We start from the raw sequence: 6,820 nt of genomic DNA on the forward strand, positions 1-6,820 counted from the left end.
AATGTTTAACAATCTAGTAACTCTTTCTTTGATTGATATTTACCAAAATATACTGGTTCTGATTATTTGAGAAATAGTGGTAGACAACAGAAAGTGGTAATGTTGGAATTAGAGAAAAGGCAGTCAGATTTTTTCCCCTCTACTACACAGACTGCCTACAAAATATTTGTTTTTTTAAAAATAACTCTCAATGATAGTTTTATATAAAAAAGAATGCATTGACTTTGTCATATATGCAAGTAAAAGTGAAAGGAAACACTGTAATACAGGATACAAAATTGATTGATACATAATGGTCTATACCTTTGACTTTTTCTCCAAAGTTTAATAATATTCTGTATTTTTATAAAAATAAATTTATTCAGATGAGTCAATTGATTGTTTTTCGCCCTTGTTGTTATTTGTATGAGGGTTTTTTGGGTATTTTTGGTTTCTTTGTTTCTTTGTTTTTTCAGTTTAGAGATGTTGGGACACATACGTTTTGACTCTTTTCTGTCATAAGCCAGTCAACTTATTTAAACGGACACTTCTAAAGGCATGCTACTTTTTAAATGCCTTTGGAGTGTGATAGTTTAAGTATTGTTTGAATGCAGTGACCTCTGTGAAATTGTTATATCCAAGTTCTGAAGCAATAATGATGAGATCCATGAGACCCGCTGTGGAGTCCACTGAGACCCACAAAACCCACTAAGAGAGAGGGGGGAGAGAAAGAGAAAGGGAGGGAAAGGCGAGGGATACAGGGGGAGAGTTAGAGGAGAGGAGGAGAGAAAGAGAGAGAGAAAGTGAAAGAGAGAGAGAGAGAGGAAGGGAGAGATAGAGATTCAGATCCTGTGAGAGTTGCGAATCAATCCAACTAAACACCTTTTTCAATATTGATGCTTAAAATCCTTACAATGTATTTTGTAGCTCAAGTTGAAGCAATAAATATTACTCAAAATTACTTGAAGCAATTAATATCACTCAAAATATTGTTATGAGCATGGCTGTTCCCTTTAAGGAGAGACAAAATAATTGGTGAAAATTCAACTTTAAAAGAACACTTTACCAAAAATATTTTAATCCTTTTTGATGTACAAAAAAAAGAAGTTGCACATTTTTTTAACAGATGATCTGTCCTTTCTAACTAACTAGTTCTTTGTTTGCTTATCCAGTTGGTAAACCACAATTATTTTTTATTAACTATTTTTTACTGAGTTCTCATTTCAATCCAGCACCATTCAGATACTAAATGCATATTATTTCATTTACCTACAAGCAACACTTTTTGAAGTAGGTGTTAGTAACTACCTAGTTATATAGATGAGAGAACAGAATCACCAAAAGTTTCAGTAACTTGCTGAAGGTAAAACAACCAGAGTCTAACTCTTAAGTTCTTAACTACTTCTGGCTTACTACTTTTACAAGCTTTCCAGAATTTCTCATGCTCTGATTTTCACTGCTAAAGTTGAGCTTTTTGCTAAATTAAGCTTTTGGACAATCCAACCAATTAATCTAACAGAATTTTCTTAATGATAACTTTTTTCTACATAATATCTTATCTCTACTGATGTTTTCTCGAATACCATACCATCAACACTTCTTATACTGATCTACTTGGTTACCATTTAGTCCTTGATTCCTTTGAAATCTGACTTTTAACCTCACCATTATATACGAGTAAATGCTTTGCAATGTAAGAATAAGCTAGCTTTGAGAAACAAGAAAAGTCCTGTATCTGAGGATAAAAATTGTTATCCTGCCTTAATTTCTAATAAGATTTTTAAAAATTTATGTCAATGAAAGTTATTTTTGTGTAAAGTCACCAATTAACTTCCAGAGTAGAGTCCATGTGTCATTTTATTCAGTTTACTTAACCTCTTTTCTAGAATTTACCCTACTGACAACTTTCATGTTTTATTTTTGGTAACTTTGTTCTCTGTCTGGAATGTCCTTGCTCCATCTTCGTCTATTCTAAATTCAATTTATTTTTCATTATATTTTAATATTTCTTCTGATTCCTGCCAAGAAGGGTTATTTTGGTATTTCCATTACAACACCATAGTTTTTCTGAAGTCATTCTTCTTGTTTCTGCTTCTATGCTGATTTCTTCCTCAAATTTTTAGAAATTATTTCATAGCCATCTTTAGTCTTCCACCATGCCTGGCACAGCGAATAGCATATGTGAGTTTTCAATCAATATTTGTAAATTGAATTAAGATTTTTAATAGTATGTTGTCAACAATTAGGAACTTGATTAATAAAAATATTTGCTGAAAAAATAATAAGATGAGACATCCTTATGTGAGTAGTTATTATTCATTTAAGTGTGTTCTTGTCTGTCTACCTCATGGCCTTGAAAATGATACAGGAGAAAATCAAATAGTAATTTATTTTAATTTCCCATCATTAAAAAATTTACGTATATCTTCAGAGAAATCAAATTCAAATCAATTCAAAATAATATCCTTTTTAGAGTGAAATGCATCACAACAATGTTTTATATCATCTTGAAAAAAATGCTATTTGGAGCCATTTAGAATCAGAATAAAGTTATGTGAAATGTAAATGGTAGAATTCCAAGGATTTTTTCTACCATATGTGTAACATTTTCTGTAAAGATGTTATTGATTTTTGCAGAATAGAAACAATAACATAAAGGCAGTGCTCTCTAAGTTCATGGTTTAGAGGATTTGGAGATCTGGAGACATAGTTTCTCTATAGAAGCTTTAAGTGAGTGTTGATGTTTCAATTAGTGCCGATTCACAGCCTGCAAGAGCTGTGGAGAGCTACCATCTGGTGGCCCACTACACACGCAAAAGAGATGAATGTCTTGTGGATATAACTAACTTCCTGACAGATAAATTTCTCTGTAAATAAATCCTCAGAGCAATTCAAGTATATATTTATTTCAGCTTTTTATTGGAATAGATGAGACAGGTGAAAAAATATCCATTAAGGAGTTACTGCCTTTCACGGAACTTACGATGACAAGAAGGCAATATAAGATTCTCAATCATGCACAGAAGAATCGTGCAGCATGGTTTAAAGAGAGCCAATGGCACATTTGCAAAGGATAAATGTCTGTTGTTCTCTTACATTAATACTCTAAAAATTGAATTTAAAGCCCCAAATCATATGGATTTATTTTAAAGTTCAGCTATAAAGCTTCCCAAAGTTATAACCCAGCCTATCAGGAAGGCTTGGAGCTCGGAGTTTTGTGGCTCATGCTACTCGAGGGTGAATATGAAAATGTGGTGTTAGTTCGGTGTCAGTTTCTAAAAATCGTTACACACACAGAAATTCTATTTGGTCCACCAGATTAGCACTCTCCCATCCCAGATTTCCTAGTATCATAACTGTCTTGCTGCTTTTCATCATGAGCCAAAAGAAAGCTTTTGCCAACATATAGTCCATCTTCACACACACACACACACACACACACACACACACACACACACACACAGACACACACACAGAGAATTCTTCCAAAATTGAGTTATGTGAGAAAATAAAGGAATAACTTTATTAATTAATTTTTCTCACACTAAAGCTTGAATTGTATTAGGTTCACTGAATATTTAGCTTTTCAGCATTTGGACTACACTAGCATTTATTTTCTATTTCTCTTTTGATGTTACCCTTCAAAATAAATTAGTGACATAATGACCATTTACTCAGTGTTTATTCAGTGACAGATATTTTCACAAATTATTATATGCATTTATCATTTCAGGCTGAAAACCTATCTCTAGGGTAGTTACTATCTCTATTTTTTGATAAGGAAACTTGCCCAAAGTCGCCAACTGGGAAGCAGTTGAGCCAAGTTTTAAACTCAGTTTTCTCTCTCTCTTTTTTTTAAACAATTTTATTTATTTATTTATTTATTTGTTTGTTTGTTTGTTTGTTTTTAGAGAGAGGGGAAAGGAGAAAGAAAGGGAGAGAAACATCACTGTGTGGTTGCCTCTCACATGCCCCCAACTGGGGACCTGACGTGCAATCTAGTCATGTGCCCTGATTGGGAATCGAACCTGCGACACTTGGTTCTCAGGCCGACTCTCGAACCACTGAGCCATAGCAGCCAGGGTCAGTTTTATCTTTTATGCCAGCGTTCATGACATTATGACATTTATCTTAAATATCTTTATTTGCAAACACTTAGTGCATATCCAAAGATTTTGCATCTTATTTAAGGTATTCTCCAAAATATTTATTATAGTAAATAAATGATCATAATTCACTTGGTAGTAATATTTGAGATTTTTGGGATACATATATGAAACAGACAAAAAAGATAAAGTTGATTTTAGGAAAATACACTCTTTCTTAAAAAACATTTAATGAGGTATGATTGACATAGAAAAACTATAAATGATTAATGTGTAAAATTGATGAGTTTAGAGATAATTATATACCTGTGAAGTCATCACCACAATCTATTCCATAAACTTATCTATAATTTCCAAAGTTCCCTCCAACCCTCACTATTATTATTATATGATAATAGCAATCATAACATCTATCCTGTAAACAAATTTTTAAAAATGTTTTCTTTAATACTGTAAATTTGTTGTCATTTTCATTTTATTTATCTGTTTTTAGAGAGAGGGGAAAGGAGAAAGAGAGGGAGAGAAACATCAATGTGCGGTTGCCTCTCAAGAGCCCCCAACTGGGGATCTGGCGTGCAACCTAGTCACGTGCCCCGACTGGGAATCGAACCAGCGACACTTGGTTCACAGGCTAAACAAATTTTTAAGTATCCAATACAGTATTATTAACTACAGGTACCATGGTGTACAGTAGACCTCTAGGATTTGTTGATCTTGTATAACTGAAAATGTGTATCCTTTGACTTAATACCTCCCTACTTCCCCTTTCTTCTAGGCCCTGGCAACAACTATCCTATTCTGCTTCTATAAGTTTGGCTACTTTAGATTTCTCATAAAGTAAAGCCTTGTAGGTTTCTCAACTATAAAAATATTAGATGGTTTCACAGGTGTACTTCTATATCCAAACACATTAAATTATTTACATTAAATATGCACAGCTTTTAGTATGTCAATCATACCTCAATAAAGTGGTTGAAAAAAAAGAAATGCAGAACACTAAAAAAGAAATCATCTTGTGAACAATGGAAACAATCAACAAAATTAAAATATAACCTACAAAACAGGAGAAAATATTTACAACCTATAAATCTGATAAAGGGTTGCTATCTAAAATATGTAAGGAACTCCTACAACTCAAGAAAACAAATAATCCCATTAGTAAATGAACAAAGGAACTGAATCAACATTTTTCCAAGAAGACATACAAATGACCAGTAGGTGTATGAAAATGTGTTTTGACATCATTAATCATCAATAAATGCACATCAAAGCCACAATGAGATATTACCTCACACCTGAAAGGATGACTATTTTCAAAAACAACAACAAAAAACAAATTTTGGTGAGGATGTGGAGAAAAGAGAACCCATGTACATTGTTTATGGTAATGTAAATTGAGGCAGCCACTATAAAAAACTATATGGAGATTCCTCAAAAATTAAAAATAAAGCCACCATATGATCTAGTAATAACATTTATGGACATTATTGATATAAGAATTGACAACACAATCTTGAAGATATATCTGCACTCCCATATCTATTGAAGCATTATTCATAATAGCCAAGACAGGGGAAACAATATAAATAAATATACACTGGCAAATGAATGGATAACAAGATTGTGACATATATCCTCAATACATAGAATGAAATATTATTCAGCCTAAAAAGGAAGGAAATCCTGCCATTTGTGGCAACATGGATAAATCTGGAGGCTAAATATACTTCTACTTTATTTATTGAATAATGTGCCTTATTATATACATATATACATGCACTTATATATCTTTTTTAGACTACATATGATATTTCTATAAAGCTATTAAAGTGCTTTTTATGTTATAAAACAAAAGCTGGTTGCTTTATTTATTGACTGTTTTATGCTCTAAAATCTTTAGTGATATAAGAAAAGAAATTCTGCGAGCTACATTATGAAAACTGTTTTCTTTTCCTGAGCTGAACTTAATTATAGTCTTATTCTTTTGTCAGCTGCTATCATTAAAGATTATTATATATGTACCAGATTTATTTCAAGTCGTTTTTTTTTTTTACACAAAACAGTACTGTTTCTTGAAATAAAATGACAAGTTTTCCAGGAATATAGTTACTTTTATTAAGTTTCACCAAATATTTTACTAATATCACAACGTTCTAACATGAACATTTGCTGTCTATATTCTCACATATAAAATGTTTTCATTACAGATATTTATAAGTAATGTAAGAGTTTAATATAAAACCTTGACAATATTTATTCAAATTAATAGTAGTGCTCACTTTGGCAACACACATACTAAAATTGGAGTGATATGGAGAAGATTAACATGGTCTCTGGACAAGGATGACACACAAATTTGTGATGTATTCATATTTAAAAAAACACCAAACTAGTAGTAAAAACAAGGAGTACAATAATACCTTTAAAAGAACATGGTTGTTATAATGAAAAACAAATTGGAAATGTGTGTTTAGCCAATATAAATTTTTCTCAAAAATATATCTCTTAAGCTTGGCTGAATTTATCTACAGCCTTGTTTCAGTGATGTCAGTAGCCATCATGGAATCATCAAATCCTGGCAAGACTCTGATCCAAATCAATGTCTTTCTTCTTTATATTGCTAAACAGGGCCGAGGTGACACGGTGATGTGGGAAAAATATAAAGTGGTGTAGAACTAATGGAGACAGTACTTAGAAATGCATCATGACCTAAAATAATACCATTCAATAGTTGA

The 6,820-nt window shown here is 32.1% G+C and overlaps 1 non-coding gene across 1 annotated transcript; it reads left to right on the forward strand.

Annotated features, from left to right (window-relative positions):
- Positions 1-6,356: 6,356 nt before the first annotated feature.
- On the forward strand, positions 6,357-6,463 carry LOC150002704 (U6 spliceosomal RNA). Its single transcript, XR_016512832.1, has one exon. It is a non-coding gene; the product is annotated as a U6 spliceosomal RNA (small nuclear RNA).
- The last annotated feature ends 357 nt before the right edge of the window (positions 6,464-6,820 follow it).

The sequence above is a fragment of the Furipterus horrens genome, unplaced genomic scaffold (assembly GCF_987537825.1).
Source record: "Furipterus horrens unplaced genomic scaffold, mFurHor1.1.pri manual_scaffold_8, whole genome shotgun sequence".
NCBI classification, from domain to species: Eukaryota; Metazoa; Chordata; class Mammalia; order Chiroptera; family Furipteridae; genus Furipterus; species Furipterus horrens.